Genomic DNA, 23,469 nt, shown 5'->3' with positions numbered 1-23,469 from the left:
CGTCCTACGTCGCCGGCGCGCGCATAATCGAGCGAAACAGTCACTTGTGAGCGAGCGGTCTAACGTAACAATATCACGACTGTGATGGTGTTATCTTAAAGCATTACGTTCCTCCACGGCAGACCGTCAATGCACAGTATTACGGTTCGTTTTTGGAGCATCACCTGCAACCGGGTTTGCGAAAGAAGCGGCGACACTTTCTGTGCAACCCGCCCATTATTTTGCACGAGAATGCGCAGGCGCATATAGCGCAAGCTGTGGCTGCTCTGTTCGGTCGATGGGACTGGGAAGGACTATACCATCCACCCTACTCCCCGGACTTTAAATCCCTGTGACTTTGATTTAATTCCGAAGACGAAGGAGCCACTTCGTGGCATTCGATTCAGAACTGTTGCAGAGATTCGACAGGCAGTAGACCGCTCCATTCGCACCATCAACAGAACAGGCTCTCTTAACGGTATACTACGCCTTCCACATCGCTGACAACGGGTTCTACACAACGCTGGTGACTACTTTGAAGGACAGTAACAGGCGCAAACATGTAACTCTTTTGCATCGGTTGTGAAAAAATAGTTGCCACTATTTAAGTTCCAACCCTCGTATATCCCCGTTCAGGCAAGACATTTTACTTGAAAGTCGCTTGCCCGGAGTTGGCGGATAATATACGATATTACAGTGTCTATCTTATTCTGAATTACGATGCAAAGGTTTTTTCGGAGATGCATCCACGGACACGGGCTACGCGATTTTCAAGTAAAATGTCTTGCCTGTACGGGGATACACACAGTGGATGAACGAGTACAGGTTGAAGACACATGGTTGACAACATATGGATGTTTGGGTCTAACCGTGTATCGGCACGGATAGCCAAATGGTAAGGCGACCGCTCGCGATAATCGAGAAATCCACGTTCAGGTCCTGGTCCGGCACAAACTTTCATTGTCGTCATTCTATAATACAGCTGACGGTTGTCCACATTCACAGCTGCTAATAAATTTCATGTGTTTCACAACACATGCATACATGCATGTCCGAAGGAACTTTGCGTCGTAATTTGGAATAAAACAGGCACTGAAATATCGTCTAAATGCAGATGTTAGCCAAGCCTGAATGTTACGCTCTTGTATGTGCGACGAACGGCACTTAATCGACGTCCTCGATGCGTTGCAACTGTCAGTCGTGGTCACAACAATGTTCTGTGTAGCTGAGTGTGTATTGTGTCGGATTAGATGTTTCAGGAAAAGTCTGCAACTGTGTCACTCATGATTTAAATAATGAAAACTGCGCCAGTTACTTATGATTTGATACCTAGCACAACAGGTTTCCAGAAACAGGCTTCTTTTTCGGTCGCCTCCGTAGCGCAGCGGTAGCATTACCGTCTACTACGCAAGGGGGCACGGGTTCGATTACTGGCAGGGGTCTGGGTGTTGTGTGTCCATCATCACTGACACGCAAGTCGCCGAAGACTTGCAATACCCTGTAGGGGATACCCCGGCTAATAAATGCCATACTTTCATTTCATTCTCATTTTCAAGTGCATTTCTGCATCGGTTTACATGAATGTGTTTGAGCGCACTGAGGTCTTTCCTCTGTCACAATGCGAAGTCAAATAAGCAACAAAATAATATTTATCCTCCACTCTTAATACACTAAAACTTAGTTTTCTGCTGTTGTAATAGTGTTGATATGTTTATATCACCGGAAAACTGTGTTTATACACTAAACATTGAGATCGATCGCCTTGTGCTGACATCACGTTTTGACACAAATGGTTCAAATGGCTCTGAGCACTATGGGACTAAACATCTGAGGTCATCAGTTCCCTAGAACTTAGAACTACTTAAACCTAACTAACCTAAGGACATCACACACACCCATGCCCGAGGCGACCGTAGCAGTTGCGCGGTTCCAGACTGAAGCGCCTAGAACCGCTCGGCCACTGCGGCCGGCACGTTTTGACACAAGAGAGGCAGATAATCACACGTGCAAACGTCACCAAGCACATTCGTGTGAACAAATGCAAAAATTCACTTGAAAATGAGAATAAAATCTCGAAACGCGTTATGCTAAACATCAAAACGTAAGTAATTGGTGCAGTTTTCATTATGTAAATCATTATGTCGGAGCGAAGTGAGTTCGAACGTGGGCAAATTGTTGGTGTTCGTATGGTGAGAGCTTCCGTAGCTAAGGTAGCCGAAGTGTTTCGTGCTTGAAGAGGCTCCGTGTCGAAGATTCACACAGGGAATGCGTAAAAATATCTTCTGCTTAGTCACAAAGCATACGAAAGTGTGTGTTGAGTGATAGTGACAGACGGTCACTGGAGAGGATTGTGGCGATAAGTAAGAAGATGGCATCTACAATTGTAGAACTGAATGTCACACTCGCGAATCCTGTCAGTACCAAACCAACACGAAGAGAGCTCCGTAAGTAGGGAATAGCAGGCCGAACTGAAATTCAAAAACGACTGATCAGTGTTGCAAATGCCTGCAACAGGAAAACTTGGTGACGAAGCCATAAATCCTGTACTATGGAGCAATGAAAGAGCCATTTGGTCGGACGAGCCTTGTTGCGCACTGTTTCCAACTTTCCACGAGCCCCAAGGTTACTTTGCAAGGTCGCGTTACTGCCAAGTTTTGTGTGACGATGGCTGATCAGACTCTCAGTAGCAAATGGAAGGGTAAACTGGCTGGGATGATAGCATAATCTTTAAGGAGGGGAGGGGGGGGGGGCACTGGAACTCGTAGGAGTACTTTTTTAGGCTAAGATCAGTATCCAATCATCCTACATTGATTGAAATTAAGCTTAATGAAAAGTTCAGACAGGCAGGTACCAGAGATATGAAAATATCACAAGATTCTCATAACAGAACAGTAAAAAATAATGTTAGTATGTCACAAGATTCACATAAAATCACATTAAAAAATAATGTTAATATATTGCATCAGCATATCAGGGGTTAAAAAATAAAGTAGATGAGCTCTTGTTTGTATAGAAGATTTAGAAACTGAGGGTGGAATAGATGTGCTATGCCTGTCTGAACATCATATAGTCACAGGTATGGAAATGGTAAATGTAGGTGGATGTAAGCTTTCAGTACATGTAAGCAGAGACACTACAGAGAGAGGAGGAGTTGCCATGTATGTTAAAATCAATCATAGTGTGAAAAATTTGGAAACTAAAAATTTTTGCGTATAGCAAAACATAGAAGCATGTGCATGTGAGCTTAAACTAAATAAAGGCACTTGTATAATTGTAGCCGTGTATTGGTCCCCACTGGGAAATTTTCGACTATTTTTGAAGAACATGGATTCTTTGTTGTGCTACCTGTCTTCCAAATGAAACCAAATTATTGTTTGTGGGGATTTCAACGTAGATTTTCTGAAAGAATCAGGCAGAAAGCTTGACCTTGAAGTATTACTTGGTTCTTTCAATTTGACGTCAGTTATTGACTTTCTTACTCGGGTGGTGCAGGAAGGCACCACACTGATAGATAACGTTTTCATAGACCAAGATAAATTTAATCAAATAAAAACTTTTGCTGTTAAGAATGGTCTGTCTGATCATGGCGCAAAGCTAGTTGCAGTATATGATATAGCTCCAAACAGTAATGCAAAACAGCCCTTCAAAATAGTGCGTTCCATGAACGATTTAATACTTCAAAATTTTAGGGAAAGCTTGCAACTGCTAGACTGGGATGAGGTGTACAGGGTACCCGATGCTAATTTAAAATTTAACATATTTCATGATACCTTTGTGAGTATATTTGAAAACAGTTTCCCTAAGAAAACAGTGAACTATAATTGTAAGAAACCATGTAAAAAGCCATGGCTTAATAAAGGGATAAAAATATCTTGTAAACAGAAAAAGAGAAATGAATCTTATAGCTAGGAGGAGTAATGATCCCGAAACAATGAAACATTATAAAAACCACTGCACTGTATCAAGAAAAGTTATTAAAAAGTCCAGAAGTATGTGCATTATGTCTGAAATTAGCACATCTGATAATAAAATTAAAACAATTTGAAATATTGTGAAAAGGGAAACAGGGCAACTGAGCACACAGGAAGACTGTATTTCAATGAAACACAATGAAAAGTTTGTAAACAAGAAGTCAGAAGTAGAAAACAATTTTAATAATCATTTTTAAGTGTTGTGGAGAAAATAGGTTCCAGCTATTCATTAGAAAATGCATAGCAGTATATGGAAGAGGCAGTACCTACTCAATTTGATAAAATTGAAATTCAACTCCTACTGAAATTAGGTCAATAATAAATTCACTCAAAAGTAAAAGCTCACATGGAATTGATGGCATTTCCCTCAGAGTACTAAAAGCTTGTTCCCAACAAATAAGTAGGACTCTCAGACACATATAGGTTGAAATATGCTATTGTTAAACTATTGCATAAAAAAGGGGATAAATCTGATGCTAACAACTACCGCCCAATCTCACTTCTGACAGATTTATCCAAAATTATTTAAAAATAAATATATTCAAGAGTAGCATCACATATTTGTAAAAATGAAGTACTAACAAAATGTCAATTTGGTTTTCAGAAAGACTTTTCAACAGAAAATGCTTTATATGCTTTCACTGATCAAATATTAAATACAATGAATAACCAAACATCACCCATTGGAATATTTTGTGATCTCTCAAAGGCTTTTTATTGTGTGAGTCATGAAATTCTTCTAGATAAGCTTAAGTATTGTGGTATGAGTGGGACAGTGCACAAATGGTTTAATTCATACTTAACTGGAAGAATGCAGAAGGTTGAAATTAACAGTGCAGATAGTCTACAAAAACCAGCAGAGTCCTCTAACTGGGGAGATATCAAGAATGGTGTCCCACAGGGTTCAGTCTTGGGTCCCTTATTGTTCTTAATATATATTAACGACTTGCCACTCTATATTCATGAAGATGTGAAACGTCCCCATTTTGAACAATTATACAAGACTGTGCTTAAACTGACACACAATATTTTTAGCGTAACGCAATCTGACTTTCAAAAATCCCTACAAAAGGATGGCCCCGACTAACATTAACCTATACGTTTCACAAATCACTTACCTTACAAAAATCTTGGTTACTCGAGCTACTGCAATAAAGCGAGCGCCACTACTGCCAGCTAAATAAAAGATTCAAACTACAGAAGGCACTAACTACTGATAGGCATAGTTAGCAAATGAAAGAATTTAATACAGAACAAACACTGTATTTACCTTAATAGTCATAATATATATATAGCAGTTCATGACAGTCTTACAAATTTCAAAACTCCGCCATCTCTCTCCCCACATCCATCACTGCTGGCGGCTCACCTCCAACTGTGCAACGCTACGCGCTGTTCACATCCAGCTGCCGCTGCCCAACACTACAATCGCAGACAACAATGCAGACTAGCCACAGACTGCACAGAGCACAGCCAGTGATTTTCATACAGAGCGCCACGTAACGTTGCCAATAAGAAAACATAAACAGCCTACTTACAGATGCAAAGTTAGTTCTTTTTGCTGATGATACAATTATAGTATTCAAACCCAAGAAGCAAGAATGAGCTGAGGAAATTGCAAATAATGTCTTCCAGAAAATTGTTAAGTGGTTCTCTGCAAAGGGACTCTCACTAAATTTTGAGAAAACACAGTTTATACAATTCTGTAGCGTAAATGACATAACACCATTGATGAATACAGACTATGAACTGATGTCTGTTGCTCAGGTAGAATACTCAAAATTTCTGGGTGTGTACATTGATGAGAAATTGAACTAGAAGGAACACATCGATGATCTGCTGAAATGGTTAGGTTCAGCTACTTATGCTGTGGGTTATTGCAAATTTTGGTGATAAATATATCAGTAAATTAGCCTACTATGTCTATTTTCATTTACTACTTTCATATTGCATCATATTTTGGGGCATTTTGTCATTAAGAGAGAAAGTATTCGTTGCACAAAAGCGTGTAATCAGAATAACAGCTGGAGCCCACTCAAGATTACCATGCAGACATTTATTTAAGGTACTCGGGATACTCACAGTACCTTCGCAATACATATATCCACTTATGAAATTTGCCATTAATAACACATCCCAATTCAAAAATAACAGCGAAATGCATAGCTAGAACACTAGAAGACAGTATGACATCCACTATTCTGGATTAAATCTCACTTTGGCACAGAAAGGGGTGACTTATGCTGCCACAAAAATCTTTGGTCATTGTCCAAATAGTATTAAAAGTCTGACAGATAGCCAACCAACATTTAAAAGCAAATTAAAAGAATTTCTGAATGACCACTCCCTCTACTCAATATATGAATTCTTAGATATGAAGTAGTAGCTGTAAAACAATTAATTAATTAATTATTTTGTGTAAAGAAAACTTATGTTAAAGTGACACGTTCCACATCATTACGAAATGTCGTATTCATGATCTATGGAACAAGGATTAATGTATGTATGTATGTATGTATGCATCTCATGGTACAATGTTTGTTCCCCAAGATGATCCTGTTTTCCAAGACGACAGAGCCCTATTCATACAGCTCGCATCGTCCACGACAGTTTTTGTGAGCATGAGGGTTCACTGTCGCGTCTCCCCTGGCCACCACAGTCCCCAGATCCCAATGTTATTGAGTCTTTGTCGTATTCTTTGGAGACAAGGATGCACGATGGATGTCCACCCCCATCGTCGGTACCTGAGCTTAAATCGATAAGATTTCTTTGAAAACCATACAGGACCCATATTTATCCATTCGCGACGACTGGAAGCTGTTTTGAATACCATCTGATTTCCTGCGCCGTATTAACCATGGCAATATGTTGTGTTCGTGGTGTTTCCATATTTTTGTCCACCCCCTGCACGTTCTTCACATTAATTCCGCACAGATCAGGTCATAATCGGTTGTTGAATTAGCGTTGACTGCATATATTGCGAATCTCTGTGAGGTGCGTGCCAGAGTGTACTTTTTACTGTTTTAAATAGTAATATTTATTTATGTGCCATTCAGGGAAGTAGCGTGGTAAGTACGTACGTCTGCCTCTGAGTCTCTGTGGGCTCTCTTGTTTGCCTAATTTCGTCCATAGGATCACTACGAAATACATATATTGGGGGCTGAAGAATATTCATACTTTCTGCCTGCTTCCTAAGCAGAGTCTCGCGAGGAATGCTGCGGCTTTCTTCGTGTGTTCGTCATTTTCAGATTTTTCAACACTTCTATTAACGCCCTCTCGCCCACTTAATAGTGCGAGCATTTGCGTCGCTCTTCTTTTTATTATTGATCTTCAAGCATTAGTTGTACCAGCATTTTATGTGCAATCTCATTTATAGTAAAACTGCATTTTTTTTCAGCTACCCACCAATGAATCGCAGCCTGTCATTTGGTACTAGATTCCTTTATAAAGCACACGTTACCTGTACTTATCCGTTCCGAGACGAGTGGAAGCTGCTTCGAATGACAGCTGGTTTCCTGCACCATATTAGACAACTAAGCCTATGTGGCCGCTTAAGTTCATATCTCAACCAACTTTTTCAATTGGCGCATTGACCACTAAGGGCCGGCCGGGGTAGCCGAGCGGTTCTAGGCGCTACAGTCTGAAACCGAGCGACCGTTACGGTCGCAGGTTCGAATCCTGCCTCGGGCATGGATGTGTGTGATGTCCTTAGGTTAGTTAGGTTTAAGTAGTTCATGTTCTAGGGGACTGATGACCTTAGAAGTTAAGTCCCATAGTGCTCAGAGCCATTTGAACCATTTTTTTGACCACTAAGGATCACACTACAAGTTCAGTTTGTCCTCTTTGTCTGGAGTTTTGATCTACTTCAATTACGAGGGTTGAATGAGAAGTAATGCCTCCACCTTCGTTAATTGGGTTTTAATAAATGAAACGCAGAAATAATCCTTAAAATGTGATCTTTAATTACCAATATTCACTTTTCCACATAATCACCAGCCAGTTGGATACATTTCTGCCAACGATTAACAAGTTTTCTGAAGCCGTCACGGAAGAAGTCGACACTGTTTCCGCAACCACAGTCTCACAGTTCTCTCAATGTCTTCATCAGAAGCATAATGATGTTCCCGATCGTCTTTCATTATCGGGAACAGATGGAAGTTAGACGGTGCTGTATCTGGACTGTATGGAGGATGCCGTACGTTGATGAGATTCAGTCTCTGAAGTTCTGCTGTGGTGACACGTGAATTGTGTGCTTTCGCATTGTCATGCTGCAGGGAAACATTTTCCTTTTCCTTTCAGGCCCTTGTTAGCCGTCGTTTCAGAGTTCGCAACGTTGTGATGTATGCTCTGAATTTATTGTTGTTCCACGATCAAGGAAATCAACATGGATAACACCATCTGCGTCCCAGAACACTGTGGCCATGATTTTTCCAGCTGAGGGCTGCGTCTTGAATTTCTTTTTCTGGGGCGAGTCTTCGTGTCGATATTCCATAGACTGAAGTTTCGTCTCCAGGTCGTAATGGTGTCCCCACGTTTCGACTCCTGTCATAGTTGAATGGAGAATGGCGTCACCTTCATTCTCGTAACGCGAGAGGACCTCCTGGCAAATTTCAAGTCTGTGCGCTTTCATTTCAGGAGTCAGCATCCGGGGTACCCATCGTGCACAGATGTACCGATAGCCAACCAAAGCAATAATGTCACCCACACGTTCTTGTGAAATGTCGATTGTGCTCCCAATTTCTCTCTGAGTGATACGACGATCGTCCTTAATCAATCTGTCAACATTTTCCTTGTGAAACTCGGTGGTTGCTGTCACAGGACGTCCAACTCTTTGTTTGTCACGCAGAACAGATGTTCCCGCCTCAATATCTTTAATCTTAATCGCCCAGCGACGCACAGTACTCACATCAGCACAGTCACCATAAACTGCTTTTATTCTCTGATGAATCTCCTTTGGGGTGACACCTTCTGCTGTCAAGAATTCAATGACTGCACGTTGCTTAAATCGCATTGACTGACTGTCTGCTCAGGGTTCCATACTTTACACTGTAACAACACAAACGTTCAATTCTAAGGCTTCCCACCAACTGGAGCTGTAGAGAAAAGGCTACGGAACAAGCCAGTACCTGTCGCATATCAATGCTGCCAACTGTTGAAGAGTTACGAAGGTGGAGGCATTACTTTTCAGTCAACCCTCGTAATGCTTCATACCGTCGGTATACTGTTGCTGTTGTTCTTCTGTCCATCCTCTTTCAGTCTTTGTTGTCCTTTCGAACTGAGATACTTCCAAACTTGTATCTACTGAAACTTCCTGGCAGATTAAAACTGTGTGCCCGACCGAGACTCGAACTCGGGACCTTTGCCTTTCGCGGGCAAGTGCTCTACCATCTGGGCCACCGAAGCACGACTCACGCCCGGTACTCACAGCTTTACTTCTGCCAGTACCTCGTCTCCTACCTTCCAAACTTTACAGAAGCTCTCCTGCGAACCTTGCAGAACTAGCACTCCTACTGTTTCGAAACACGCTTCGTTCTAACATGAGGGCTCCCGGATGATGGCCCTCTCAAGGTATTCCCAAGTTTTTTAATCCAAGTCATTTCAGAGGTAAATAAATTATTTGTTGAGATTAGTTTGTCCACTCTGTATAGGCGTCCAAGAAGTTTCCAGCGTCAGAAGTTTCCAGCCGGACTCCATCTGGACTGCAACCAATAGTTTTCACAGGATTCTTCTTCCCAGAACCTCAAACTTCTCTAGCTTGTAGTTAATCAAGAGGCATTCACTGGTTTACAGGCATTCTGTTATGACCATAGTACTACACTGTCATACTTTAGCATTCCAGGAGGTGCACTTTCTATTACAAAAGTTTTTAGTCAGTCTACATATTCTCTTCATTGTTGAGACACTATCGCCTTTCGAACCTTTTTCCAGTCTTTTTTGTCTGTCCCTCTGAGGTACTTTAATTTAATTAGCCTCGTAATCTGACCTATCTCTGTTTCAAATAAATTCGGTCAATAGTTGTCATTCGTCAAGACATTGGTTTTTCTTATCGAGATCCTCAGCTCCTTACTATTCGTGATCCTTTCTAGAGGGTTGATCCAGATGGTCGCTTCGTCTAGGATTTCCGAGAGTATCGCAGAGTCATCCACAATGGCCAGGCAGTTCTTATTTCCAAATTGTCGCAGTCTTTTCTAGAGCACAGTTGAGTAGTAGCGCCCATAGCCCATTGATGCTTTGCAATCTGGTCCCTAAAAGTTTTGCACAGTAATTCGAGCTACACTGATTTTCTTGGTTTATAATGAAGCAAAAATCTTTTGCATTTTAATTTTTAAGGTTCTTTGGTAGTAATTTGAACCACGACGTATTTTTATAAACTATTTGCGTAGACTATAGCGTTTACTTCTTTTCTATTGTTTTTCTTTTTCAGAGAATAAATTTTTGTTGCATACTGCGAAGGTATTAATTGAGCTTCCCGAGCGATTCGCAGATAATTCTGTTTCCTTTCCTTTTCAAGACATCATTTATACACTCCTGGAAATTGAAATAAGAACACCGTGAATTCATTGTCCCAGGAAGGGGAAACTTTATTGACACATTCCTGGGGTCAGATACATCACATGATCACACTTACAGAACCACAGGCACATAGACACAGGCAACAGAGCATGCACAATGTCGGCACTAATACAGTGTATATCCACCTTTCGCAGCAATGCAGGCTGCTATTCTCCCATTCTCCCATTCTCACCAGTGGTGTACGGCCAGTGTAGGAGATCGCTCCCCACACCATGATGCCGGGTGTTGGCCCTGTGTGCCTCGGTCGTATGCAGTCCTGATTGTGGCGCTCACCTGCACGGCGCCAAACACGCATACGACCATCATTGGCACCAAGGCAGAAGCGACTCTCATCGCTGAAGACGACACGTCTCCATTCGTCCCTCCATTCACGCCTGTCGCGACACCACTGGAGGCGGGCTGCACGATGTTGGGGCGTGAGCGGAAGACGGCCTAACGGTGTGCGGGACCGTAGCCCAGCTTCATGGAGACGGTTGCGAATGGTCCTCACCGATACCCCAGGAGCAACAGTGTCCCTAATTTGCTGGGAAGTGGCGGTGCGGTCCCCTACGGCACTGCGTAGGATCCTACGGTCTTGGCGTGCATCCGTGCGTCGCTGCGGTCCGGTCCCAGGTAGAGATGGGCAAAACTGTTCTTTTCAGAGATCGGATCAGAACTGTTCACTCCCTGAAATGAATTAGCTCTTTTTCATGACTCACCACTCATTTACAATAGAAAATAAATGGAAAGCACATTGCCCTTTAAACTTGGTTTATTCCAGTACTATACCTGTATTTTGATCTTATTTGATCCTATTTTGAAGTAAACAGATAATGAGTAAGAATTTTGTATTGTTTACTGAAATTTCCACGATTTGACAGTTTTTGATTATTGATTTATTTTGCACTATCGTGGTTTTTTGGGTGATCGGAAAATGTTGTAACTTGAGATTTACATTAACAATATATTTGGCTACAATGTATTAAAATTTCATTAACCTCATACAAATACATCGCAAGCCATATATTTTTAAAGTGAACGTTTCCTTCCGAAGACGCCTAAAATCGCAAAATCCGTACCAGAATAAGAAAAAAACTATAAATTTGACTGTAAAACGAAAGTGCTGCATATAGCCTTGCGCAGAATAAAACAAGGAAAATATTGGTGTATCACATTTTGCGATACGTTTATCGGTTCGCTCGTAATTAAAGCGTAAATTCGAGTGTCCATAATAAAAATCCTATAGTAAGAGGAGTCGTCAGGAACCTAATCTAATCAGTTTAAACAAATAAAAATAAAATAAAAACAAATGATGTATACATAACATAATAATGTAATATACGTAGCGGTATTACTACGAAGAACAATATCCAGTAGAGACGAACTCCGATGCAGAGCCGCTGAGTCGAGCAGGTCGAGCCGCGAGCTGTATTACTGCGTGAGCCGAGACCGCAGAGACCAGAGTGACACCTGAGTCGCTTTGCTCAACGCTCTGGCTAGAGTCGAGACGGTGGGGTGAGCGTTGAGCGGGCGAGTTCCGAGGGTGGGGGGTGCGGTGAACTCACCCGCTCCGAGACAAATCGTCTGTTCTCTTGCGAGCAGGTTGTTGCAAGTAGTTCCTATGTTATCCGCTAGGTGACTCTCTGTCCTGTTGCTCGCATCAACTGCCCAGAGGGCAGGACGTGCGACTGAAACGATCGCCGACAGAGTGCGATGCGAAGTCAAGCTGCGCCAGACACTGCGCGCGGCAGACGACGCACAGAGACGGCACGGCATATGTGAAACACTAAATCCAATGGGGCACTGCACAATGGAGGCAGCCAAGGTAGAAGCAGGGCAGAGGCCGGCGCTGGCTGTGTTGTGTGGCGTGCACTGTGCTGTGACCAGCAGAGGCGCCGCTGATATGCTCCGTCTCTCTCTCTCTCTCTCTCTCTCTCTCTCTCTCTCTCTGCCGTAGGAAACGTTTGGAGCTACCGTTCTTTTTTTCTGAATCACTGATTGTTCACTCCTTTGAAAGATTCAACTCTATGAATTAGTTCAAGAGTGCATCCCCCATCTCTAGTCCCAGGTCGACGGGCACGTGCACCTTCCGCCGACCACTGGCGACAACATCGATGTACTGTGGAGACCTCACGCCCCACGTGTTGAGCAATTCGGCGGTACGTCCACCCGGCCTCCCGCATGCCCACTATACGCCCTCGCTCAAAGTCCGTCAACTGCACATACGGTTCACGTCCACGCTGTCGCGGCATGCTACCAGTATTAAAGACTGCGGTGGAGCTCCGTATGCCACGGCAAACTGACTGACACTGACGGCGGCGGTGCACAAATGCTGCGCAGCTAGCGCCATTCGACGGCCAACACCGCGGTTCCTGGTGTGTCCGCTGTGCCGTGCGTGTGATCATTGCTTGTACAGCCCTCTCGCAGTGTCCGGAGCAAGTATGGTGGGTCTGACACACCGGTGTCAATGTGTTCATTTTTCCATTTCCAGGAGTGTATTTTGTCGATTAAATCATCTTTCAAGTAAAATTGCAACAACTCCCTAAGAAGTATCTTGAATGAAGATAAATAAGTCTCCATGCAGCGTATTTTATTTGTAACGTATTTTAGTGTCACCATATGTTCAGCTGCACACATACAATACAGCACATAATTCCAGAGCAAGTGTACTTCATGACGACTGAAGTGAACATTAAAGATACATAAATCCCTTAGTTTCTTTCGCTTTTGACAATCATTTACAGTGGAGGCAGAGTTCGGCAACAATGGACATCGGGATCTTCTTACGACCGCAGACTTTCGCAAAGTTTTGGTTGGGCAGCTCACAAGGGGAGGCCGCCAATTGTGAAATTCAGATTCGATTCATACTGCGCATAATAAAAGCTCATGGCCAGAGGTGTAATGTGGCAAAGCACCAAGATGCACTTCTCAGACGTTGTCGAGAAAAATCGACAGTTAAAAATAAACCGTTGCGGTGAAATGCTCTCTACGATTCATAACCTTCTACAGCGTCGTGGCGCAGCGGTAAGCGCTCGGGTTCGTAATCCTAGGTCGCCGGATCGAATCTCGCGCCATGCAGCTTTTTTTTTTAGTATTTGTTTTTTGTGATTCATATATATATACAGGGCTATTACAAATGATTGAAGCGATTTCATAAATTCACTGTAGCTCCATTCATTGACATATGGTCACGACACACTACAGATACGTAGAAAAACTCATAAAGTTTTGTTCGGCTGAAGCCGCACTTCAGGTCTCTGCCGCCAGAGCGCCCGTTGAGCGCAGTGAGACAAAATGGCGACAGGAGCCGAGAAAGCGTATGTCGTGTTGAAATGCACTCACATCAGTCAGTCATAACAGTGCAACGACACTTGAGGACGAAGTTCAACAAAGATCCACCAACTGCGAACTCCATTCGGCGATGGTATGTGCAGTTTAAAGCTTCTGTATGCCTCTGTAAGGGGAAATCAACGGGTCGGCCTGCAGTGATCGAAGAAACGGTTGAACGCGTGAGGGCAAGTTTCACGCGTAGCCCGCGGAAGTCGACGAATAAAGCAAGCAGGGAGCTAAACGTACCACAGCCGACGGTTTGGAAAATCTTACGGAAAAGGCTAAAGCAGAAGCCTTACCGTTTACAATTGCTACAAGCCCTGACACCCGATGACAAAGTCAAACGCTTTGAATTTTCGGCGCGGTTGCAACAGCTCATGGAAGAGGATCCGTTCAGTGCGAAACTTGTTTTCAGTGATGAAGCAACATTTTTTCTTAATGGTGAAGTGAACAGACACAATGTGCGAATCTGGGCGGTAGGGAATCCTCACGCATTCGTGCAGCAAATTCGCGATTCACCAAAAGTTAACGTGTTTTGTGCAATCTCACGGTTTAAAGTTTTCGGCCCCTTTTTCTTCTGCGAAAAAACCGTTGCAGGACACGTGTATCTGGACATGCTGGAAAATTGGCTCATGCCACAACTGGAGACCGACAGCGCCGACCTCATCTTTCAACAGGATGGTGCTCCACCGCACTTCGATCATGATGTTCGGCATTTCTTAAACAGGAGACTGGAAAACCAATGGATCGGTCGTGGTGGAGATCATGATCAGCAATTCATGCCATGGCCTCCACGCTCTCCCGACTTAACCCCATGGGATTTCTTTCTGTGGGGTTATGTGAAAGATTCAGTGTTTAAACCTCCTCTACCAAGAAACGTGCCAGAACTGCGAGCTCGCATCAACGATGCTTTCGAACTCATTGTTGGGGACATGCTGCGCCGAATGTGGGAGGAGCTTGATTTTCGGCTTGATGTTTACCGAATCACTAAAGGGGCACATATCGAACATTTGTGAATGCCTAAAAAAACTTTTTGAGTTTTTGTGAAAATATCTCAAATAATAAAGTTATTGTAGAGCTGTGAAATCGCTTCAGTCATTTGTAATAACCCTGTATATATATATATATATATATATATATATATATATATAAAATTCCCGGCAATCAGTTGCAACAATTATGCATATAATAAGTTGTTGAAAGTCGTTTGCCGTGGAAAAACTGGCGACTTCGAACATGATTATGTTTTCCGCAAACAAAGTTAAATTTCACAGATGTTATTAATTGTCTTCATAATGTTTACACGTGTAGTTAACGGAAGACGTAGAAACGATATTCCGAAACGAATACGTATATTGTAAGTCAAACGTTCGAATTAGAGTAGAGACCCCACGACGAATACGTATAGTGTAAGTCAAACGTTCGAATTAGAGTAGAGACCCCACGATATATATATATATATATATATATATATATATATATATATATATATATATATATATATATACTTAAAAAAAAGTAGCATGGCGCGAGATTCGATCCGGCGACCTTCGCATTACGAACCCGAGCGCTTACCGCTGCGCCACGACGCTGTATGAAATTATAAATCGTAGAGAGTATTTTACCGCAACGGTTTCTGTCAACTGTCGATTTTCTCGACAACGTCTGAGAAGTGCATCTTGGTGCTTTGCCACATTACACCTCTGGCCATGAGCTTTTATTATGCGCAGTATGAATCGAATCTGAATTTCACAACTGACGGCCTCCCCTTGTCAGTGCCTGTGGTAGCTGCAAGGAAGACTCTGCCGCCGCACGCTGGCCAACTCACTTCAAAACCTGCAGTGAATGGAAAAATAAAGGTATGCGTTCCGAGTAATCCTGTGCGAGAGCATACTTGCCCAACATTCCACTACCAACTATGATTCGTGCCGTGCCATTTGACGGTAAATAGTGAATCGGACGACTACACTTTTTCAGATATTGTTTGCGTGGCCTATTTAATATATGACAGTGATCTTGCAGAGCTGTTAAGATAAAATAAGATGGGTAGGACTGCAGAAGGTATGTTTATGACATTTTCAACCGGCAGACATAAAACCGAACAACTATTTCAGATACCAACTTTAACTCCTTAATAATCTTTAGAATGAAAAATAATTTTCTTTCAACACTTTTATTTTCAAAATGATGAAATATGAATGACATTTAGTTATTGTGATCCACGAACTAATGAGTCAACGAGACAATTGATACTGCTTATGCCTAATGACATTTTCAACCGGTGTAATGACGTATACAGACATAAAACCGAACAACTATTTCAGATATTATCTGGCTATAAAATTTCCTCTGCATGGCTCCACTTTTGTAAATGGCTCTCCTACTACCTTAACAGTATAATTAGCGAATTCAAATGTATTTGCGTGCACGTATTTGCACGTTTTTAGTGGACGGGCATTCCTCTACCGTGCAGTAGTGCCACACGGTAAAAATGGATAACTCATTATTACAGCTATCTTATAAACTATTATCTGAACAAAAAATATCACAAGGGCTTTCTTCATAATTCTTGGGGAGCTATTCCGAATAGTGATCAAAATTTTTTTTGCAAATTGATAAATAATTTTATTTACAAGATTAAAATTTATCAGAGTAATTTTTTTCGCGAAATGTTGCAGGCCTATTTAAATTTAACACAGAGAATTCCAGAACCTAAACATATCTGTCTAGAACACTGAAAAAATGTACATTTCTCGACAGTCTGGTGACAACTTTACCAGACACAATATTCTGTAATAATGTCCGATGCCGACATCAGTCCACGTAGTTTTGTTGCACAGATATGCCGTAATCGAAGCCGCTTCGTTGCCGTTTGGTCGGCTGTCTGAAGATGCGCAGTACGCTCGGAATAAGGACATCCGGGGTTACCGAGATGATTTTACACGCAAATATTCCCGTGAGGAGATGGTCCACATCGTACTGAATCGTCTTCTGGCACCTTCTGACCCATCATCTCGAGAGTCCAGAAAATGATTAATTGAAGAACATAAACTGATGCCACGTGGAATGAAATGTCTGCTTTCCGAACCATCTCCCAGTGCACAACTCAACAGTAATCCTTCTGGAAGCAGTCAGAATATTTAAAATATCGAATAAAACGTTTCACTACGGAAGTGTCGACTTCTAATACATTATCACCTACCTCACAGTACTTTACATGCGAAGTTTCACTCTAATTCTGTAAATTTTCAATTTTTGACCCTCCAAATCGGATCCTCTATTTTGAATTTTGTAATTCAGACATCGGGTTCCTAATCAATGAAAAAGAAAACTTTTTTTGTAGGATATCGTACCAATTTTTCTATATTTCTAGGTTTTTAAGCGAGTTGCCCCACTGTGTGTCGACGGTGTTTGGTCGCTCGAGCTCTCGACATGAAACAGCAAAAAGAAAACGTTTACGCAGTATGCAGTATTGTTCTATACAAATTAAAACGTTTAAATTCATGTAAAATCCTTTTTGACATTTATTTAATTGTTATAACGTCGTCTCGCCTGTATTCGCTCAGGGGTGCAGTACAGCATAGTGTGAAGTTGCTTGGTTGGTTGGTTTGGGCTGTAAAGGGACCAAACTGCAGGATCATCAGTCCCTTTTTCCTCATGCAAACAAGTCTCAAGGAAAACAATTCCCAAAAGGATTTGTGGAAAGTAAAAGGGCGTAAAACATAGTGTGAAAGTGTCATTAACTTCTTACACTAATCCATTACCTTGTCTCACGCCAGTCTTGAATTCAAGGGGCGAGACAGTTTTCATACTAAATTCACCCTGGAGGTTGTGCCTGTTAAAGTCTCTATAATTATGTTCGCCAAGCTGTGTTTCACCGAATTGGGTAATGACCCCGTCCAGGGCCTTTCTGTCCACCGAGTCAAAAGGCTTTTTGAAGTCTTTGAAAGACATCACGATTTTACTGGAATTCTGCATTCTGTGACAGATGACTGACTTCAAATTAAGGATTTATTCGGTGCAGGGGGGCCTTTCCAGAACACTCCTTAATACCTTCCGACTTGTTTATCAAGGGTCACATCTATTCTTTTGATAAACATTTTTGTAAGGATTTTGTAGGCGATCAGGAAATACTTCTATAGTTGTTAACGTCCTTTTAGACCACATAGTTGTCCCATTAGTCTCCTTTAGTTATGAAACGGGTCCAATCAGTTCCGTTTTCCCTCTAACAAATTATATAGCATAGTTATCAACTAATCTATGTGACAGAGCATACGTATGTTTCACATTCCATTAATCATATTTTATTGACACTATCTTCCTTATATGTGCTTTAATAGAATCTTTGAATGCTTCGTATTATTCATTGCAGACATCGGAAACTATCTGAGACATAGCAGCTACTGAAATGCGGAATAGTCACTAATGTAAATGTCTCCGTTTGCTAACAATCGGTAATTAGTATTCCGCTCTTAAATTTTCTCCTCTAGAGTAATGAGAAGCCAGCAAAAAGCATAACCACAGTATTTACAATGCTTTGACTAACACTAAGGACAGCCGGAGCTGCAGTACAGTCTGGAGTCCAATACCTCCAAGCATTTCGCGCTTATGTACAAATTCAGACACCTAAATTATTCTTTTCCTTCACCATTTTGCTTCGTCGAAAACAGTCCGCGCGCCATGCAAGATAGTCCTCTCTGAATATCAAAGTCTTGCATCGTGGCTCCAACAACAATGGGTGTTTCACAGTTCCTACTACAGAGTTCTGAGGTTGTAAAGAGGAGTTAGTAGATAAAGTTTTGATAAAGAAATGTCCGCATGTGAATCATTTGAACATAAAATTAGTTTGAAGAGCAGACCATTATCACATCTACCGCTTCACAGTAAAAAATGTTCAAATGTGTGTGAAATCTTATGGGACTTAACTGCTAAGGTCATCAGTCCCTAAGCTTACACACTACTTAACCTAAATTATCCTAAGAACAAACACACACACCCATGCCCGAGGGAGGACTCGAACCTCCGCTTCACAGTACTCACACAAACTGAGAAGAGATGGTGGTAGTAGCGGCGTGTATAGGGCGCTCAACCTCGAGGTCATCGGCGCCCATATTCATCTAACAGTACATAAGTGTGGTTATGTACAGCTACACTACTGATGACAAACAGACAGCGTCTACCCTAAAACACCTAGGCGTAATTGTCCAGAGTGACCTTAAGTGGAATGACCATATAAAACAGATAGTGGGAAAAGCAGACACAAGACACAGATTCATCGGGAGAATCTTAAGGAAATGTATCTCATCCACGAAAGAAGTGGCTTATAAGGCGCTTGTTCAACCGATTCTTGAGTACTGTTCATCTATCTGGGATCCCTATCAGGTAGGACTGATAGAGGGGATAGAGAAGATCCGACGAAGAGCGGCGCGTTTCGACACGGGATCGTTTAGCTGGCGAGAAAGCGTTACGGAGATGCTAAACAAACTCCACAGGGAGACGTTACAAGAGAGACGTTGTGCATCACGGAGAGATTTAGTACTGAAATTACTGGACAGCACTTTTCCGGAGGAGTCAGACAACATAGCCCCCCCACCCACCCCCTCCCACACACACACACACACGTCTCGCGTACTGACCACGAGGAGAAAATTCGAGAAATTAGAGCCAATACAGAGGCTTACCGAAAATCATTCTTCCCACGCAGTATTCACGAGTGAAACACGGTTGGAGGGATCAGATACTGGTACCGAAAGTATCCTCCGTCACACACCAATAGGTGGCTTGCGGAGTATGATATAGATGTAGATGAATTTTGAGAAGCATGCAACAAAACGCAAATTAGAAAATGTAATCCGCAGCCATCCTTGGACCCTCTCACTCACACTGCCACACAAAACAGGAAAATACGTATGCCTGAAGGCAGTGTGTGATTAAAATACATAGACTGTAACCACACAACATCTAAAGTAGTGGCATAAAGAAATGAACCTAGACGATCAATTGGGGAATAAATGGTGAAGCGTGAGAAGGGAGCGCCGTCGTCAGAACATGTTGTGATTCTGACATCACATATCATATTCTTCAGACTGCAACAATGTCTGCTAGAAACTGGTAAGTTCGCAACAGTACTGCGCAACACTGTTAAAGGAGCACTTTTTCGAAACCCCGTAATTGCGTCCCACTGAAACGTAGAATTTTGAAATTTTTATTGCGTCAAACAATGGCTATACCCCTGAATTAACTGATAACGTTTTACACAAAAAAGAAAAATGTTACACTATGTGAATGCCCCCTTTGAGCAGCAATCATTTCTAAAACCAACTGGTGTACTATCCCATATTTAGGAAAGTTAGGCGACAAATTAGCCGAAACCCTCAAATCTTGCTATTACAAAACTCCAGTTTACGTAAGATATAGTACAGCATGTATCCTATTCAACAGCAAGGATAAAACAGGTTTATTTAGTAACAGCGGTGTTCACAAAATCAGTTGCAATGACTGCAACAAACTGTATACTGGTCAAACAGGCGGGGCCGTAATAACTAGGCTGATTGAACACAAACGCAGCTGGAGGTTGTATAAGTCACACTCCACATTTGCCGGACATGTGTTGAAGGAAGGACACAAATACCAAATCCACACAGAAGTACTACATACAGCCAACAAAGGAAGAAAACTAAGCCTATTAGAAGCGCTTGCGATAAACCAACAGTTAACCCAAAATACCCAGCTGGTTGTAAATGATAATTACAGCTGAGCACATCCCCACTTTCAAGCTTCAGATGTTGCTATCAACCAGCCATATACCTACAAACCGCCACAACGACACATACTGCTACACAAAATTAAACCATAACATTTTCTATTCCTTACCCCACAAACTTCAACAATATTACGTATAATACTTCAATACTGTATATTTTAACTATGTACTATGTTTCATATTTCCCCAGGCATAAAAATATTATTTACAATGTTAAACATGTTTGTTTGTCAATTTAAGTTGAAAGTGCTTAGTTATGGCATCATAACCATGTATCATGTGATGATGTGAGACTACGTATTCTAATTATTGTGTATAATACTGTCCACTGCCTAGTGTTTAGTTTACAATGGCGAAAAAATGATTGTTCACCACATAAATGAAAAGTACTCAGTTTAACTTTATCTCAGAACAAAAATCAATTTAGCCTATAGTACTGCGTAGTTTAATTATTTATTGTGCTTGACATTCTCCATTGTACAAGTGTAATTTCAACATTAAGAAACAAATTTGACGCATTACACCCTATGCAAGTGATTGATTCTTCTCCTATAACGTTTGGCTGCCTAAGAACCAGTGTCCCTTGCAGACGTTAGTCAGTTGTTTCCTGAAGACGGCCTAATAAGCCGAAAACTAGTTGGAAATAAACAAAAATCTGTCGAACAGCCGGCCGGAGTGGCCGAGCGGTTCTAGACGCCACAGTCTGGAACCGCGCGACCGCTACGGTCGCAGGTTCGAATCCTGCCTCGGGCATGGATATGTGTGATATCCTTAGGTTAGTTAGGTTTAAGTAGTTCTAAGTTCTAGGGGACTGATGACCTCAGAAGTTAAGTCCCATAGTGCTCAGAGCCAATTGAACCATTCTGTAGAACAAAAACAGTGTACTTTTTGTTGTTGTTGTTGTGGTCTTCAGTCCTGAGACTGGTTTGAAGCAGCTCTCCATGCTACTCTATCCTGTGCAAGCTTCTTGATCTCCCAGTACTTACTGCAACCTACATCCTTCTGAATCTGCTTAGTGTATTCATCTCTTGTATTTACCTTAATAATGTTCCAAAGTCATCATATATATATATATATATATATATATATATATATATATATATATATATATATATATATAAGTTCATGATATCCAATATTACAAATTTACTCTTTCTGATGGACACACGTCCAGATCGTCCGCTCTCAAAACTCCGCCATTTCTCTCCCCACATCCACCACCACTGGCGGCTCACCTCCAACTGTGCAACGCTACGCGCTGTTCACATCCAACTGCCCAACACTACAATAGCGAATATTTCAACAATGCCAACCAGCCACACACTTCACACAGCACAGTCAGTGATTTTCATATAGAGCGCTACATGGCGTTACCAACATAAAAACCTAAACAGCCTACTTACACTATCAACTTCGGCCTCCGCTGCGTGTGTAATGTCAAGCATTGTCAATCAGGAGCTTTGGAAGTTATCCTATTTTCATTCTCATTTTACATCCAAACGATACATTCCTGGACTTGGGCTCCTTCTCAAAACTGTATCTGCTAAGTGCCCTCTACAGCCTCTAGAAATCTGTAAAAGGAAGTGTGAAACACCCTGTATAGATTGGATGCTGTGTGCCGATTATTAGCGCCGAAAAACAATAACGCAGCGTAAAAGGTTGTACTCGTTATCTAGAGTTCTCTTCCGTTCGCTCTAGTCTCAGTCTTGTTCTCAGGTTCCAGCGAACGTCAGTAACATTCAAAAATTATCTGCCAATACTAGTTCGCTTGTGTTCGCTACCATTCCCTCCAGTGTAAATTAGATTAAACGCTGTTGCCGGTGATCCTTCCGTCTGATGTGAACTTATAGCCGAGCAGTTTCATAGTGTCGCTTGACAGGACTTGGTGAGGTGACACACTGTCTGAGATAATAGACGTGCTTCTGAAAGGAGCCCTACTCGAATGCCATCTGGACACATATTACAACGGCCATTGAGTTTTGAGAGTGACGCCTGGTGTGTAGGCACCCACAAGAACTTTGATGTCTCACGAGCTGCCGAGCAATACGGCGTACACCGTGCTGGGTAACACACGACACGCTCGGGTCATTAGTCAGAATTTTGTGGCACGTACGCTGGTCCACTCCTACTGCTGCTGCGAGATCGCCTACCGTTTGCGAGCGTTTGGCACTCATCAACAATTTAACCGCTTGATTCTGGCGTTCAGGTCGGACCATTTGTGACGATCAGTTCGCACCTCATCGTCCAAACTCTTACTCTCTCTCTCTCTTTCTCTCTCTCTCTCTCTCTCTCTCTCTTTCTCTCTCCCCGCCTCCCTCCTCGTCTTGTGAAAAAAGTGTTCCAACGGCGAAACACTCAACTTCTGACGCGCGCAGTCAAGTCTACATCACAACAAGAATCGTAGTTATGCTTACAGCGCATGCACTAAACTGTCTCTCTCCGAGACGACACTAATCGACGTTGATACCATACCAAGGCGCTTTAGTGCAGTGGTTTCTATCCTTTCTTAGACAGTTACCCCTGAATGCAATTACATATTAGTCAGAACCATCCCCCACCACCACTGACGCTCCGCCCACCATGCACCATACCAACTTTAATCTTTAGAACGGCATTAGAATGAAAAATAATTTTCTTTCAACACTTTTATTTTCAAAATGATGAAAGATGAATGACATTTAGTTACTGTGAGTCACGAACTAATGAGTCAATGAGACAACTGATACTGCTTATGCCTAATAGTCTTTTTTATATTTGAGTTCTTCTCAGCCAGTGCACATTACAAATCATTCTCGAAATCCGAAGTTCCATATTTATATTTTCATTGCTATCGCAGTACAAAGTCTACTTTCACATCTAAAAATCGTGAATTCT

Source organism: Schistocerca americana, chromosome 1 (assembly GCF_021461395.2).
Source record: "Schistocerca americana isolate TAMUIC-IGC-003095 chromosome 1, iqSchAmer2.1, whole genome shotgun sequence".
Lineage (NCBI taxonomy): Eukaryota > Metazoa > Arthropoda > Insecta > Orthoptera > Acrididae > Schistocerca > Schistocerca americana.
The sequence above is the reverse complement of the archived record's forward strand: the minus strand, read 5'-3'. Positions refer to the sequence as shown.